Below are 18,669 nucleotides of genomic sequence, written 5' to 3'. Positions count from 1 at the left end.
ACCTCACTTCTTGACAGTCATTTCCTTTAACCTGCATGCATCCCTAACAAAAGAGTTTAGTTGTGTCAACATCTAACTTTATGTACAGGATCATAGTATATGAAGTCTTTTCTATCTTATTTCTTTCTCTCAACATTGGTTTAAAAAATTCATCCACATTGCTGCCTGTAGCTCTAGTTCATTCAATTTTATTGCTGGAGAGTTTTCCCACTGTACAAATACACATCATTTATTTAATTTTTGACTCTTAATGGACATTTGGTTTGCTTTCAGTTTGTGCTAATGCAAATCATGGACAGGAATCCTGCTGTACCCGTTATTCTGGTGCATTTACACAGGGCGGGGGTGAGGGCTGCTGGCTCACAGGCTATTTATATACCTTCAGGTGATGGAGAGGGCTAAATGCTTTCCAAAGTAGTTGTGTCGATTTATACTCCAGTATAAACAGGGTAGAAGATTCCCATAGTACTTCAGGTCTACAATACCTGATACTACCAGACTTTTTATTTATGTATTTGTCAATCTGATTGACATGTAGTTTCCTTGGTTTTGACTCACTTTTCACTTGTTACTTAATGAAGTCGTACACTTTTCTGTGTTTACTGGCTGTATGGATTTCCTTTTTTATGAGGTTTACGTCAACTATTGTTATTTTTTATTATTTTATTATTATTATTTACTTTTGGCTGTATTGGGTCTTCGTTGCTGCGTGCAGTGCAGGTTTTCTCTAGTTGCGGCGAGCGGGGGCTACTCTTCATTGCGGTGGCTTCTCTTGTTATGAAGCACAGGATCTAGGCGCGCAGGCTTCAGTAGTTGTGGCACATGGGCTCAGTAGTTGTGGTTCACGGGCTCTAGAGCACAGGTTCCGTAGTTCTGGTGCACGGGCTTCGCTGCTCCGTGGCATGTGGGATCTTCCCGGACCAGGGCTCGAACCCGTGCCCCCTGCCTTGGCAGGCAGTTTCTTAACCACTGCACCATCAGGGAGGTCCAACTATTGTTATTTTGAATTCTTCTCCATTTCCAAGTAATACTCTTCCATGACTATTTTCTCACTAAATTGGAGGCATTATCTGTTCACTTTCTAACTTACTAATAAGCGTTTAGTTCCTCTACACTCTTTCCTACGTCCACACTGCTCAGTAAAGTTATGTCATCATGAGTTATTCCACTGCTCATGATCTCTTTCACTTGTAGTGATATACTTAAAAACCTACATTGTTGATCAACTAGAAACTCTCTCAACGTCACGCTTTGTAAAATGAGGACATTCATAGCATCTTCCCTTTTTTCTACCTTCTGTCTACCTTCCAAACCTAGCTGTTATGTTGTCAAAGTTGAAATTTATATTCTGTTCTATGTGCAGTTAAGTCTTCTGTTATTTGAGAGTCAGTACGGAGTAAGGTTTAAGAGAACAGGCAGAGAGCCTAAACTCAAAGCCTCGATCCAACCTTAAATTAGGTACAGCCTGGGCAAGTTCCTTCCCTGTCTTAGCTTCCTGTTCTCAAAAGTGGGAATGATATTAGCACCAACCTCATAAGGCTATTCAGAGGATTAAATGAGTTAATATATGCAAAAACACTTAGAGCCTAATATATACTAAGTACATACTAGTACACAATACATTTCAGTACATACCAAGTTAATACTAATACATACTAAGTATAGTTTACTTTAGTTATTTGTGATTACATGCACGTTGACAATAAAAGCTGCAAACCAAGACAGTATTGCCATTATTACAATGAAATTAATATTGCCCACTGCAGATGTACTGTGTCTCTGTGTATAGACTACACCTCGTTCCATACTGTGCCAGTGTCACTGCCCTTGTGCAGGGTGACCACATACCCCAAGCCGCCTTTGGCTGTTCCAGTTTATACCTGTTGTCCTGATGTTACAGCATTAGAGCGCCTCCTTACACTATTGAAGTGTAAGGAGTTTGGACAAGTTCTGGTTTGGACAACAAATTAGATACGTGGTCATTACCCCTGTGTGTCACTGAAAAGGGGGACATCTATAGTGTCAAGTTGAAGTGGATTCTTCCCTTCCTCACCAATACTAGGTTAAAAATCAACCATAGTTCAGTGTGCTTCAGGTTTATGTCCGTATAGCCTTTTCTCCTCTGGAGTTCAAGTTCCTTCTCCTCTTCCTCTCCCTCCTCCCTTCCAACAGTGCCTAACACCTAGTAAGTACAATATGCCTCAAGGTGTTTCTAAGCTCTCAATCACACAATCAATAGAAGCCTCTCCACTCTAGACTAGCTGCAATCTGCACTGAATCCCCTATTACCTTCCTTCTTGGTTTATTGCCTCATTTTGCTGGATTATGTCTATAAATAGCTTAAGGTGTAGCACAGGAGGTCAATTTTTCAAATTTCTTTGGGTACAAAATATCTTCTTCAGCTTCCACGTATGACTGATAGTTTGGCTGGATACAAACCCCTAGGGTGAAAATTATGTGCCTGAAAAACTTTGGAGGTATCTTTCTAATGCCTTCCAGGATCCATGGTGCTCATGACAAGTATGATAAAGTCAGATTGTAACCTTTTTTTTTAGGTGACCAGTATTTTTCTCTCTGGAATGGATGTATCCTCTCAGTATTTTATTCTATTTTAATTTATTTTTTCAGTATTTTAAAGTTTCACAATGAAGGGTGCCTAGGTATGAGTCTATTCTTGCTCATCTTGCGTAACTATTTTCAATCTGAGGCCTGATGTCTACTTTCAGCTGTGGGGAATTTTGTTGCCCTTTGACAGCTTCCCTCCATTTTTTTTCTGGGTCTGGAGTTTCTAATAGTAACATGTGGGATCTCCCAGATGCAGCCTCTCTAACATATTTCTATCACATTTTCCATTGTGTCTTTCTTTCTTATATACTGAGAAATTTTTTAAATTCCTACTGAATTTATTTCAGCACCCATATTTTCATTTCCAGGAGAACTCTCTTGCTTTCTGACCATTCTCCTTTTCATTAATACCCTTGTCTTATTTTATAGTTGCTAGCTCTTTCTAAACCTCTCTCAGGATACTAATTAGGGTTTTTTCTTAAATTATTCTGTTCCCTAAATTGTCCCTGGTCCTACTAGGATATGTTTGCACTCTTTCCCCCTCTCTCATGTTGTAAGCTTTACTCAACAGGCAAATGACACTTATTTTCTATTTAAGAATGAGCGCAGGAAGCTCCCTGAAGTCAACGATTGATTGGCTTCTTATGAAGGAAGAAGCGGGCAGTAACTGTAACAGGATCTCCCCCAAACACAATTTTCTAGGGTGTAAAAACTCACACTAGCTGCCCCAGTTCTCGCCAGTTTCACTGTTTTCAAAATGAAATCATCTCATTTCAGGAGGGTGAGGGCGGGGCTGGGAGTCCACTCCTCCAAACACAACCCTTCAATGAGCTCCCCTATCTCAGTCACACTTTTAACTAACTCCACCCTCTCTCCTACATGCGCACCTGAGCATGGGGCTACTTTTTCAGGTGGGGTCAGAATCCTCCTCAGTTGCACGTGGTCCCTGTGCATATTCTAGGTGATGCTTTTCCTCTGTTCTACTGCTTCAGTTTCATACTCTTCCACCTGTCTTCTGTCTTTCAAAACTATGTTGAAATCTCTTGATTGTTGTGGGCATATATACTTAAACACTTTGATACCATCACTGTAGTGTCTTGTCAAAACAGAGAAGAGGACTTCCCTGGTGGCGCAGTGGTTGGGAGTCCGCCTGCCGATGCAGGGGACACGGGTTTGTGTCCCGGTCTGGGAGGATCCCACATGCCGCGGAGCGGCTGGGCCCATGAGCCATGGCCGTTGAGCCTGCGCGTCCGGAGCCTGTGCTCCTCGACGGGAGAGGCCACAACAGTGAGAGGCCCACATACCGCAAAAAAAAAAAAAACAACAAAACAGAGAAGAGCTAAAAGATCTCAGTGCATTCTGAATCTGCTATTCTGTGGTCCCAGTGTTTAAACTTCTTGGACTTCCCCAGTGTCTATTACTGCTTTTACAAATACAATCTTGTGGTCTATTCGTGAAGGAAATGAATACACCACATCTAAAATAACAAGGAATGCAGGTTGGATGCTCTAGGGTCTTGTCATACTCTGCCATTTACTAATAAACCACTTACGTTCTACAAATTGTAGGTGCTCATTTATAAAACGAAAGGGAGTAACTCTACAGGAACTATAGATTTCTCCTACTCTAACATTTCATAATTTTCTAAGTTCTTTTCTTAAAATTTCTCTATATTATCATTAATTTTAATTAAAAAATAAAAATCTAACTTTCTCTTTTGAAAATCAAAGAGTAATTCCCGTAGTCGTACAATAATGGGATAAATAGTTCTGAAACCTGTCAAGTGTCATGTTTCATATGAAGAGAAAATCATACTAAATAATTTTAAAAAATTAAACATGGACTTTGTAGCACAAAAACAAGGTCCCCCACAAATGGTGTTCCTTTATTTACTAGAAATGTTCAGCTCTGCATTAAAGTTGAAATAAAATAAATATATTAATTTTGAGGTGTAAAAATTTCTTATAAAAATCAATTTTTCTTTTCTGTCCATACAAACAAAAGTAAGGAATGACATTAGAGGTCAGGATGATTTGGTAATAGAATGTAGCTTCTTGATATTTTTGATTTTAGGAAAGGAGACTATCAACATCAAAACTTTTTTCAACTTTACTTTTATTTAAAATGAGGCCATATTTTCCTCTTATAAAAAGAGAGTTCAACTAGAACTGTCCATTTTCTCATCTGTAAAACAAGAGCACTGAATCAGCTGACTGTATTCATTCAGAACTCAATTTCCTTATCTTATGATCACTAAGCTTCTCCCTAAATCTAATATACTAAGGTTCTAAGGAAAGGAAAATATATTACTAACAACATGTTTTGATTTTAATTTCTTAGAGTTCAAATGTCCACCATTCACCTTGGTCTAAGCTTAAGGAATCATTCAAGGGGATACAATGCAGATGGCATGAGAAAACAGAACCCTCACACAAGCTGTGCTGTGTTGCAATCAGCCTTCCGTTTGAAAAATAATCTTCTCTATAGCTTTAAAGTGATAACTTTGTACCTGCAATACTTCTTGTTTCAAATGGATTTTCTCTGGCTCCTCCTGAACACGTTCTGAGGAATCATCGACCTCTTCGATTTCTGAGGAGGAAGGACTCCCTACTGTCACCGTCACAGGAAATTCTGATGGACCTGAGTGTCACAGGAAGATAGGAAACCATAGAGTTGTTAAACTAAAGTGCAAAGAAAGAAGACAAGATTGCATAAAAGACAACACAAGCCAGATACCAAATATCCAAATATTAGAGGACATTTAACAAAAGTGATCTGAGGTATCATTATTTATAAATGTCTCTCACTGCTCTTTAGTGTAAAACAGGCAATGACTAAGTAAAAGTACAGTAACTTATTTTTGCTATGTTACTGTACAGACCTCTGTTGTACGTGGTTAGGATTAGTAATGGGAATTGCCCATATTATTTTATTAAGTTTCTTTCACAGAAGCCAAGTGAAGATCCAAGGTAAACATTTTTTCTCAAATCAATTTTATACTGCAAATGAAAAATTTATTCTTCACCATCAGACAAAAACAGTCTGGAAGAAAATGTAGTTTTTCAGAGGAAAATACATCAGTAAAGGGACTGATGAATAATCAGGAAGTCAACATATCTAAGCTGTGAATAATAGACATTAGAATTAAAAAAAATAAATCACATACACATACACAACTAAAACTGACCCATCAAAAATTTCATCTTCTCACCACCCTTAAGCCAAAACTAGGGCAACAATTCTCCCAGCAAGCTTCACTGCCACTGCAATGTTGTTCAATAGGACATTTCCAAACATTTAAAAACTGACCTGGCCACAACCCCATAAAAGTTTACAGATCATAAAGAACTGTGCTGGGATTATATAACCACGAAGAAGACAAGTCACTAGGACATCATTTTGACAACAAGCAGCAAACCCTGCAGCGTAGGAAAACCCTAACAAGAGAACGTGGTGCACACCCCTCTCTCTGGGAATGCAAGGCCAGGACTGACACCCAAGGTGCTCTTCTCTCAACCTCAGCAGTGGTCCCTTTCACAGAGCCACTATGCAGTCTCCCAAGATCACTGGGAAGGAGAATCTGATACTGACAGTATTCGCTTGCCACGAGGCCATAAGCGAGGGAATGTGTGTGGCCTTGGTGAGAGAGCAGAGGTTTGGGAGATGTTGCTTTATGTTGGCTTTCAGATCAGGAATTTGTACATATAGCCCGCAAACAACGTTTCTTGAAAACATGTGAACATTCTTGAGTATGACAGCTCCATGTGAGGGGTCAGAAATGGCAGTCAAGTTCGTTTCACTGGGTAACAGCTGATTTGCGGACTGGAAAACAGGATTCCTTGTTTACAGACATCACCACAAGGCTGCCAGTTGTGTGCCAAATCCACACAACTACACAGTTGCATTGGGAGAGCGACCAAACATGTTTTACATGGATTTATTTCAGAGAGGGAAATGCTTCTTGTAAGGCTCTGTCAGTTTAAAAAGCAAGAAGAATGACCATCCACCTTTCCCAATTCAAGCCCTATATATCATAAATATGATAGCTACACACCACCAACTGATTACGTACATCACCAGCTTTGATGAATGGAAAGCCCCTAAAAAGATAGCAACAAAACGAAGTTAGATCTTCATGTAAATACATCACCAGTTAAACCCAGTTAATACAACTATTTAGTAGTATGAACAGTATCCATACAGAATTGTGTATAAAAATAAATAAGCTCAAAACAAGGACCTGGAGGGCTCTGCTACGGAGAAAACACAACAGAATTCAGCCTACTGGCTTGGTAATCACTCTCTGAACTGCTGAGAGGCCCCTTCAGCTCCTATGTTCAGGACGGTTGAGATGTCAGCCTCTCTTCTTTAAATGGTGATATTAATCGTTCTCTAATTTACCACCCTGTGTGACGAGGATGGACCTGCAATTAAGTGTCTCAGGAAGAAGACAGGAAACCACAGAGCTGTGAAACTCAAGTGCAAACACTGGGGATTCAACACTATAGTTTATGCAACAGCAATTCACATTACCATTTGCAAAAAAGTAGTCGGTTGTCCAGTGGGGATTAGAAACATCCATTTAACATGAGCAACTGAACAGATATTTTACACAGTAACTACTTCAAGTACTATTTAAAATCAATTCTCTGTTTTCTTAAGCAATTGTTAATCCTCAATTTCCTGATTACTACCAAGTAAGTCACCTGAAGATCATCTAGAGCCATCTATTTCACTTAGCAAGCCTAAAGCTATAATTCAACCATTTTATTTACTGTTCTGTGACAAATATTACTATGAACAGCTATCCCCTGGATAAGAAATCAGGTAATGCTAGTTTGACTCACTAAATCTGATTTACTGAGTTAATAAGCCAGTTGATTTAGAAGAGGTCTAATGCATATTTTTCATCCATTCTGCATTAAACTATTTCCCATGCCTAAAATGTCTTTTTTCCCATTCGTACGTATCCAAATTCCTACTTCTGTGCTGTAGGGCTTCGCTCAACTACATCTGCCTTTAATGAAACTTTTCTCACATGCACAATTGGTGATCATTTTAGTCTCCTCAAGACTCCCACGGAGTTACCTCTGTTGTGACACTTGAGAAACAACTTGAAACTCCCAATTACTTTTAATTTTTCTTCCTTAGAAGGCTCATTAGGCAGAAGCCATGTGTGAGTTACCTTTTTTCCCTACACAAAGCACCAGAGACCACCCACATAATACAAGTTCCAAAATAAAGAACTCTAAATGACTGAAAAAGACAGGGAATGCAAACAGGTTACCTGTTGCTTTTTGCACTTTCTGCAGGACACAATGGCCGGAAACCAGACACTCCAGGTGGTAGCGCTTCAGGAGGGTAACATTCTTGACCAGCAGAGTGTTTCCTTCCATTACTTACAGGCTTCTTTGTGGCCAAGACTACGTTTGACAAAGCATGAAAACAAGGAATCAAGATGCACCAAAGGTCTACAGAGCAAATGTCACACGTGCACACGTCGAAAGGAATCAAAAAGGCACTTGACAATGATGCCAAGCCCATTAAAAAGAGGATCGGTTTTGTACAAAGGTTTTACATAAGCCAGCATTTTAAAAAAATATAAGTTCTCTACAGTAACAAGTTATTTTAACTAAAACAAAAGTATTGAGATGTGCAGAAATGCAAAAATAAAAGTTTTAAAAAAATCCCAAAGTATGATACATTGTATGTATCATGTAGAAACACTCAAGTTTCCTGAATCGTAGAACACCTTTGGCATTTCTGAATCTCAAGGACACAGAAACACAGATACACCCATGACTTCTGCCAAACAGAATCTTCAGAAGTAGACCAAAAGTTAAATTTAAGATGAATTTTTCTATGTAAAAACAATACAAGTTATAAGGCTGCAAGTTGCTGGGGGGTAGGTGAGTCAATTTTACCCTCCTATAAGCCTGTCAACCTTCACTGCTCCTTTGATTTCATATAGAAAACACACAAAAAAACAAATGAAACCCACTGGATGAAAGAGTGAAATGTGGAGACTTACCCTATATTTCAGTAGTAAAGAGGCATTTGGTTGCAAAAACTAGACCTACGTGTTAATATTTTACTTAGAACAAGCCATATATTAAAATTCACATTTAAATATTTAATTTGAATTTACTGAAAACAAACATCATAGGTTAAAATGGTTATATTTATCCTTCAAAGCTACTGTATTTTATGTTATTTTATTTATTTATTTTAATACATCTTGATTGGAGTATAATTGCTTCACAATTCTGTGTTAGTTTCTGTTACACAACAAAGCGAATCAGCCATATGCATACACATGTCCCCATATCCCAACCTCTTGAGCCTCCGTCCCACCCTCCCTATCCCACCCCTCTAGGTCATCGCAAAGCACCAAGCTGATCTCCCTGTGCTATGCTGCTGCTTTCTACTATATTTTAGCAGCATTAGGATGCAGGGTAAAATGGAGTGTATGCGGTAATATAGGACAAATATTTCATAGAGTGTAGCTTATTGATAATCAACACACGATCCTGTGTGATTTACATGCCTCTTAAAAATATATAGGAGCTCAGTTCATTTTGTGCTATTTTATTGTGTTTTAACTTAATTGCCATCAAAAAAAATGTTTGTATGCATATGGTATGTATGTGTATACCCTTCCTTTCCTTTCAGAAACTAATGCAAATACATTTGTATTAAAATTTTTTTAATTACACTTTTCTTGTTAGGAGATTAAAAAATTTCTAATAAAAGTTCCCATCTTTTATTAGGCATACATAAGTACAATATAAATGTGACACAATTCACACCATTATTTCACCCCTATACTCACCTGGATCTAGGTATATACCCAGATACTGATTTGGCTTACTTCTATGTCTCCAAATAACTGAGGCAAACACAAAAAAAAGCCCAAGAAATAAAATTACTCTTAAAAGAGCTCAATGAGCTTGTATACTTCAGTTACATTTCCACTTTGTTTAATCATGCTAACTAAAAAAAAATGTTTAACTGTTCTCATTCCATGATGCCCTATTATTCTGTACTAGTTTTACAGAATTCCTAATATGTTTTACATTTACATGTTTTATTTATATAGATTTCCATTTCTAATATCATAGCAAAAGTCAAGGTAGCTATTTTAAGAATGCTTTACATATGATATAAATTTTTAATAATAATATCTAATTAGTGTGATATCACAAATCTTAACTTCTTTGAATGTACTATTTGATTATTAAAATATCACTCTCTTGAAATAACAATTGGCAGACGATCATAAGCTTTTTTTTGACTTCATAAACACTCTTAACAACTTATTTAATACACTGTTGTCCAAGCAAGTTGATGAATAGAGAATCAAAAACATACAACTTTAAGTAGAAAAAAAAAAGCTGTATTTATGAAGATGTTTACAATAGTTTATTTTAGGTTATTTCCAATTTTTCACCAATTTAAAAACTTGACCAACTCAATGAAACCTTGTGAATGCAATGTTAAAAAGTATAACTATGAATTACAGAATTGAAATTTAGTATGAAAAGATAAGAATGGCAAATTATAATGAAGCTATGTGGAACTATGTTTATAGACAGCAGGAAGAGAAAATTAAAATGTAAATATTGCTTGATAGGATAATGGGATTAGAGGTGGTCTCTTAAATTTTTCTTTTTTATGCTAATACAATACCTTTATAAACCCCAAAAATCTTCAAACAACACATTTTTTAAAAATTGTGGTAAATGACACAAAACAGAAAATTTATAATTTTAACCATTTTAAAGTGGACCGTTCAGTGATATGAAGTCAACAAAGTTTTAAAACTTTCAGAGGGCACCTGAATAAAAGATGTGTTGTCCACTGGTGATTTTAATGTATCTGGTATATAACTAAAGTCACCACAAAACTCTTTGTGGGAAATTGGCAGATCATAAACATAAACAATTTATTTTGCTTTTTATTAAACCTTATTGTTTTGCTGTTTCAAAATTCAAATTTACTCACAAGAAAGAGTCAGTTTCATATTAGATTTGGTTTCACAAATGCTGCTCCTGCTATTCATTCTTATCTCCAAAAAAAAAAGACTATTGTGACTAACGATAATATGTTACAGAAAATAAGAAGTTAAAAGGTTTTCAATCTGCATATCTGGGAACCTAAATTAAAGCATCACACAACATTTTCAAAAACAGAAAAGCCATTTGATTTGACTCAAATCTTAGTTTTAAGATGGCAGAAAGTACCTTGATAATTTTCTTTTAAGAAAGAAAGAAAACCAAGCCATTAAAGAGGAATTCTTCCGAGAGAACTGAAACATGTTATATACCTCTGACTTGGCACTCCTTCCATCTGGAGAACTTGTTTGGTAACTGCTTTCATCACAGAATGATCTAAAGTAAAATGAATTGAAATTAGAGTAATTATTTTCCAATGAGTGGCTATTTCCATTTAAAACCAAAAGCCAACTAATTATTGCTTTTCCCATACATTTAAATATGAAATCTACATTATATAATTATACACTTATTTCCCCCTTTGTGTATTCTAATTTCTTCCTCAGAAACCTAAGATGCCATCTTGCAGACTGCCCACAGTGGCTACTATTTTGGCAGCAGCAAAGGTCAACTTGAAACGTTTTACATCTGAAGTGGCTTTGGATACCTTTGGATACAAAGTACAGTCTGAGCACCGTCCAGACGCTTAGATACCTAAAGAGCATCTAAGATATCAAACCAGGGCATCCAAGATAACAAACCAAGTCCTGATATTCCCTCAAAAGCTGCTCCTCCCATCAGCCCCCTTCTTCTAAGTGATACTACCCAGTTGCACACATAATCATCAACGACTTGTCTCCTTGTTACTATTTCCTTCATACCTCACATCTATCTGCAGGTCTTGAGAGCTACACCCTCAAAACACAACCTGAATTCAACCACTTTTCACTTGCTGCAAACTTCCAACCTAACCTAGGCCATAAACATCTCTTATTTGGAGCACTGTGATAGTCTCCTAACTGGTCTCCCTATTCCTCTTTATTTATTTATTTATTTATTTTGCGGTACACGGGCCTCTCACAGTTGTGGCCTCTCCCGTTGCAGAGCACAGGCTCCAGACGTGCAGGCTCAGCGGCCATGGCTCACGGGCCCAGTCGCTCCGCGGCATGTGGGATCTTCCCGGACCGGGGCACGAACCCGCGTCCGCTGCATTGGCAGGTGGATTCTCAATCAGTGCGCCACCAGGGAAGACCCCTGTACCTCTTCTTTATCCTCCCAAGTCCCTTCTCTATACCAGGTCACCTTATTCAGATACGATTTGGATCATGCCTTTTTCCAGTTCAAACCCCTCTACTCATTTAGAATAATCCACATCTTTACTCTGGCCTTCAAGACTTTACAAGAGCAGACCCCTGGCTAGCTCCTTGACCTCATGTCCTACCACATTCTTCTTCACTCAGTACTCTGCCCAGATTGGCCTCCTTGCTTTTCCTTAAATACTCCACCCACCTACATGCCTACATACTCATTGCCTCCTTGTCCTGGAATGTGCTTACTCCACATCTTCCATGGCTTGCTCCTCTCTTCATTCAGGTCTCCGTTCAAATGCCACTTCTCCAGTGAAGCTGTCCCCTAACAAACCTATCCAATGGAGTCCTACCTGCTCTCCCTCACTCTCCTTACATTAAGATATTTTTGCACTTCCTACCCTCTAAAATTATATGACTTATCTGTTTACTCATTTCTATCTGATCTCCTTCACTAGAATGTAAGCTCCGTGAGGGCAAGACTTTTGTCTGTCTGGTTCACTGCTTTATCCGTGGTCCCTAAACCCATCTCTGGCACACAGAAGATGATTACAAACTTACTTGTGAATCTGACAAATGAATAAAGTACTCCTGGCAAGAATTCAGAGGCTGCACAGGAAAGAAAGAATGCTCTTGGTGGAAGCAGGCTTAGTATCTAGGTTCACCTCTATTCAGAGTAGAGATAAGAAAAATTGACAAGTATAATTCACTTTAATTAGTACAGTAGCTGCTAAAAACATAAGGGAAGTGCAACACTAGAAAAGTACAGTTGAAGCTTGAACAACATGGGTTTGAACCTCGCGGGTCCACTGACACACGCATAGTTTTCAATACATATGTACTATCGTCCTACATGATCCAAGGCTGGTTGAATCCACAGATGTGGAACCACTGACTATAAACTTATACCCAGATCTTCAACTGCGTAGGGGTCGACACCCCTAACCCCACGTTGTTCAAGGGCCAACTGGATATGATGAGGAAAGTTAAACACATTAAGTTTTAAAAAACTGTCAATACCTGAACAAATTCTTTTTGTTTTGCTATGTGTTTATCAATTTTAAAAAAGTGACCACATACCAACCAGCAGATTTTTTATTATATCCAGAACGAGCAGAGTTCTGTTGGTTTCAAGGGCCTTTAGTAAAGCCTTTGCTCCTTCACTGGTGAGGCCGCACTGCTGCAGGTCAAGTGCTTTCGATGAAAGACAAAAGGTCACTTGCTAACTCTACAGATTTAACATATAGACAACTCTCATTTTCTCACGTGTGGAAGAGTCCTGCACAAGACAAGTCATGGCAGGTTTGTAATTTTGGGTATGGAAAAAAACAGACATATACGCACACACATAATGCATAATCCAATTTAAAAACCTCTTCTTGGATGTGCAATGATAACCCTGGCTTTAGTACCAATAAATCAGACAACATATTTTACAATTACAGAACTGAAGAATAACTGTATATAACCTATGAGCAAAAAGCATCACAAAATGAATCTCAGTTCATAATTAGCAAGGGCGGCAGGGGCATGTAAACCTCACAAGCAAAACCTGGTGGAGCTCAGAAATGCACTGCATTCTTTTGATCATGATCTTCAGCTCCAAATCACACTTGAAACTAGTTCAAAGGGGAAAACAAAATAGAAGAAATGTAATAACTGTTAGTTTTAGAGGAAAAAAAGACAAGTCTAAGAGGATACAAATAATAAAAACTTTCAACAATGTGTGAATAGAGAATACATACTAAAAACCTATCATGAAAGTATGATGGTCAAGAACCCTCGCAGTAAAAGGTCAGACAAAACCCAGAAAAACTGATCATGAATTCTAGTAGTTCTGGGGCTGAACAACCTACTCATTTAAACCAAAGGGATCATCACTAAAGCACAGGGATTAAAAAATATTACAGGAAAGGAAACTATCATGAGTCTTTTGTTTAAGTGTTGTGTGGACCATCACATTAAAATAACTGGGGTCTTTCAACACCCCCATGACGCACAGAAATAGCAAGTCAGACATACGGATCTGACAGGATATGATACAACCCTTACAAACACTCACTACAGAAGAATGGACACAGGGTATAATTAACCAAATAGCCAAAGTAATACAAACAGCCAGTAAACCTCACCAGTCAATCAAATGAATACAAAATAAAACAAAATGTGGTTATTCCCCTATCAGATGAAGCCACGGTTCTGTAAGAAAAGCCTTTAAATAATGTCTATACACTTTGGATCCAACAACTCTCTTTCTAAGAATTTAACCAAAAGAAATAGTCAGAGATATAGGTAAGGATATATATCAGAGTACTATTTGTAACTGAAAAACTGGACAAAGCTTATATACAAGAATGGATAAGCTATGTGCACTGTGGCATATTCATATAATGGAATACTGAACAATCACAAAAAATGATGTAGGAGATGCAAATTTACTGACTTGCTAAAATGCTCATACTGAATTAATTGAAAAAAGTTATAAAATTTGGAGTAATCCCACTTGCATAGAAAATGGAGAGGTACTCATTTTTGTAGTTTTACATTTTTTTACAAGTGCTACAGGCCAGTGTTTGTGAGAGGCAGGCTTCCCATCTACTGTTGGGGTGGACTATAAATTGGCATAGCCTTTCTGGGTGGTAATTTGGCCATGTGTATCAAATGTCTTAAAAATAGGTCACACTTAGTCATTCCACTTGTAGTACCTTATTCTACAGAAGTAATCCCGATGCACACAGAGATGTATATACAACGTATTCACATTGTTTCTGACAGGGAAAAGCAAACTGTCTAAATAGAATTGCAAAGAATTGATTAAACTATGGGACATCAATACGACGCAATACTACATGATACATCATTAAGTGAAAAAAGCAGGCATATGAAATAGCAAGTATACTACAATTCTATTTTTGTAATCCCTAAGTGTACATATATATTTGTAGAAAAAAAAAGACTGAAAGTATATACACCAAAATGAACAGTGATTATATCTGGGTATTAAAATTATAGGTAATTGTTCTCTTGTTACTCTGTATTTTCTGTAAAGGATATATGCAACTCTGAGAGAAAGTTGAAAAGCAAAATAAAAGCTATCAGTAAGGGGCTTCCCTGGTGGCGCAGTGGTTGAGAGTCCGCCTGCCGATGCAGGGGACACGGGTTCGTGCCCCGGTCTGGGAGGATCCCACATGCTGCGGAGCGGCTGGGCCCATGAGCCACGGCCGCTGAGCCTGTGCGTCTGGAGCCTGTGCTCCGCAACAGGAGAGGCCACAACAGTGAGAGGTCCACGTACCGCAAAAAAAAAAAAAAAAAAAAAAAAAAAAAAAGCTATCAGTAAAATGAGGCTTTAAAAAATCCTATCACAATAGTATCATGCCAAAAGCTAAGCATATTTCATATTAAAAATTCAATATTTTCAATTTTAGAATTTCCCTCTAAGCCATAAATCCTCACTAAGAGATTCTGCCAAAGCACTTGCACCCAGGTCACCAATGAGCGTGTTGCAGTTCAGAGTGATGCGCCTCAAACCAGCCATGCAGTCAAGATCACGTCTCCTGGAATGAGGACTCTCAGCCCAGGTTTCTTCATGCCTTCTGGTAGTCGGATACTTCAAAGATTTAATGGGATGAAATTAAGATGCTTGAATAAGGAAACAGGGTGTGCCTGAGTATGGCTTATTCTGTCAGAGATTTACACACACACACAGATCAAGCATATATGCCAGGAGCATCAACCTGAGAAATTCAACAGTCACTTCTGGTTTACGAGTCCAGTGACCCAGATTCTGCTTGGTCAGTGATTAGATTCTAGCCACTGCATTTCCTGTTTCTGAACACTTATGCAAAGTTGGACAACTCAATTACAGTCTATGAATTATTTTCCTTATCTTCTAAGTCAGGGAATTGGTTCTAAATTCTATCTTTGCTGAGGCCCTATATTTCATCATCCTGTCCTCCAATGGCCTCCAAACACCTGACTGGGCAAACCATAAGAAAACTTTTTAATATGCATCTTATTTATTAACAAATTATATACACAAAGTTCCATACCTATAATTTATGTACATGATAAACTACACAGATTTTTAAAAATAATACAAAGGTAAAAATGTTCTAATATTTTCTTTTCCTAACTCCTAAGGCATTATTTTATTTTACTTATTTTTTATAAAGATTTATTTATTTATTTGTTTGTTTGTTTGTTTGTTTGGCTGTGCCGGTCTTTAATTGCAGCATGCCGGATCTTTTAGTTGTGGCATGTGGGCTCTTAGTTATGGCAGGCACTTGGGATCTAGTTCCTTGAGCAGGGATCGAACCCAAGCCCCCTACATTGGGAGCACATAGTGTTAACTGCTGGACCGCCAGGGAAGTCTCAAGCATTATTTAAAAAACTATATTTACAAAATGTATCTCACATGCTACCTAGGGTGTGCACACAAGCTTTAGAGGCCTGGACTATGCAGAGCCAGTTTGATGTACCTTGGGAAAATAATGGTTTGACATTTAAGCAAAAGTACTGTCCTGAAGACATTCAATTCTTTATATTCATAAAGTAAATTTTGGTAACAGGGAACACTGACTGTCAATGAAAAAAGTCTTACTACATTTCTGAAAAAGTAAAAGACTCAAAGTGCCTTTGTTACTCTAAAAGGAAAATCATTAGTGTCATTTTTCTATTAACAATAACTTATTAAAACTCCAAGCAGAAACAACAGCAATCACTTACACAGCGCTTAGTATGTGCCAGGCACTATTTATACAAATAAGTGCATTTAAACCTCATAAGGAGGCATAGAGGTTAAGTGATTTGCCCATGGTCACTAGCTATGAAATGGGAGAAAGGGGATTTGAACCTAGGCCATTTGGCTTCCGCACCCAAGTTCCTGACTGTTTTCTACCTCAGGGGTCAATGCACTTGCCCTGTATAGGCTCAAAGAATTTTTCAATTTTTAAAATCTAAATTTAAACATTTCCAGATTTGTGGGCTGTACAGTTACTGTTGCAACTACTCTGCCCCACTGGTGTAGGGTGAAAGGAGCCATAACTACCATGTAAACAACGGGTGCGACTATGTTCCAGAAAAACTTCCTTTACAAAGCCAGGCGACGGGCTGCATCTGGCCCACCAGCCAGAGTTTACCTATCCCTGATCTGCACCATCAAAATATTAAAAAGCCTTCATGTCAAATTATTAACTAACTTTAGGCCTAAATACAGTCATTATAACCACTGTAAAGTTGTTAAGGCATTATTTTAAAAACTGTATTTACAAATTGCTGATGTACTGACTTTTATTAGTTTAAAAACTACAACAGCTAATAAACACTTGATTCATTTAAGTCTTGAAGACTAGAATGGCATAGTTTCTTCAGAGTATTACAATAAAAGTTTTCAGTAAAAAAACATTCATAAAAGTATTATTAGGTATTATATATTAAATCTATTTCTAAAATTAAGTGGACTATCTTTACTAAATGGTAGAATCCCAAACTGAAAACTGGTCACATTCTTTCAGCAAAATGAAAGCTGCGCTCACATGTATCAAAAGACAAAAATTAGGGCTTCCCTGGTGGCGCAGTGGTTGAGAGTCCGCCTGCCAATGCAGGGGACATGGGTTCGTGCCCCGGTCCGGGAAGATCCCACATGCCGCGGAGCGGCTAGGCCCGTGAGCCATGGCCGCTGAGCCTGTGCGTCCAGAGCCTGTGCTCCGCAATGGGAGAGGCCACAACAGTACCACACACACACAAAAAAAAGACAAAAATTAACTGCCCTCTGTATCAATATATTAATGTGTTTCAATCACATATGTTTTCATGAAAGTTTAAACATAAAATCACCTTTAAGATCTAGGCCATGGGATCGGCTCCATGCCATGTCAGAATACACCCCGTGAAGTTTACTTAACTTGTCTTAAGTGTGATAGAATTCTTTATACCTTGACAAATAACTAAAAGGAAAAAAAAAAAAACCCACACACACAATAAGATGAAGAGCCTATACATTTGTCAATCTTGACTTATTTGCTTTTCTTGAGTCAGTTGGAAGTTTATAGCCACATTCTCAAAATCATTAACTACAATCTTCCCAAACAGGTAATTGACGAACAGATGCATTCTAAAACTTGTCAGTAACAAAGTGCTATTCCAGTTTACAGCAACAGTTTAATTCTACTTAGATACTAAAACTGAATACACTGAATACTGCAAACTTGATTCCCAACCACTCAGCAAAGTACTACATACCTTTTCAGATATAGGAAAAAAAAGAAAAATCATACGATTCTTCCTATTTTCATTTCCAAAGATACATCCCAATCTTAATGATCAATCAGCCATTTAAACGTCAACTATAAACCCAGTATACTGCTGCTGTGCAGTGTACTAGAGCAATAGAAGAGAGCGGACCTCAAACCCTCTGTTCCCTCAAATTCAAAGGCAGGCTTCCTGACCCCTCCAGACCACTACTGGACACAGGGAAGGCACACTAATGTTGCAGGACCCCAACCAACAGTCACCTGCGTTGTAATTACTTCCATGACACACCCTCACCAACACCACTGAGTTTGCTGCTCCTACGGGACGTTACATGTATTTACTATTTTAACACATACCACAGTGCATCATAATTATGATTGCAGATAGATGTTCTAACAATTGAAAGAGAATGATGACTTTTTTGCTCTTTACATCTTGCTATTTCCCTTCCCATAAAATTTCTTGAAGCGAAACCATAAAATATAGACAAACACAAAAAACAGAAAATATACAAAACATGTGCTTTGCACCTTAACGCAAACTTAAGTAAA

General features: G+C 37.9%; 1 pseudogene across 1 annotated transcript in view; it reads right to left on the bottom strand.

Moving 5' to 3' along the window:
• The window catches only part of LOC308611519 (centrosomal protein of 78 kDa-like), a 739,857-nt pseudogene that overhangs the window by 9,824 nt on the left and 711,364 nt on the right, over positions 1 to 18,669 (bottom strand). The gene's annotated exons all lie outside the window — the stretch shown is intronic.

Source organism: Mesoplodon bidens (genome assembly GCF_964165515.1).
Source record: "Mesoplodon bidens genome assembly, contig: HAP1_SCAFFOLD_120, whole genome shotgun sequence".
Lineage (NCBI taxonomy): Eukaryota > Metazoa > Chordata > Mammalia > Artiodactyla > Ziphiidae > Mesoplodon > Mesoplodon bidens.
This window is presented reverse-complemented; position numbering and strand designations above follow the sequence as displayed.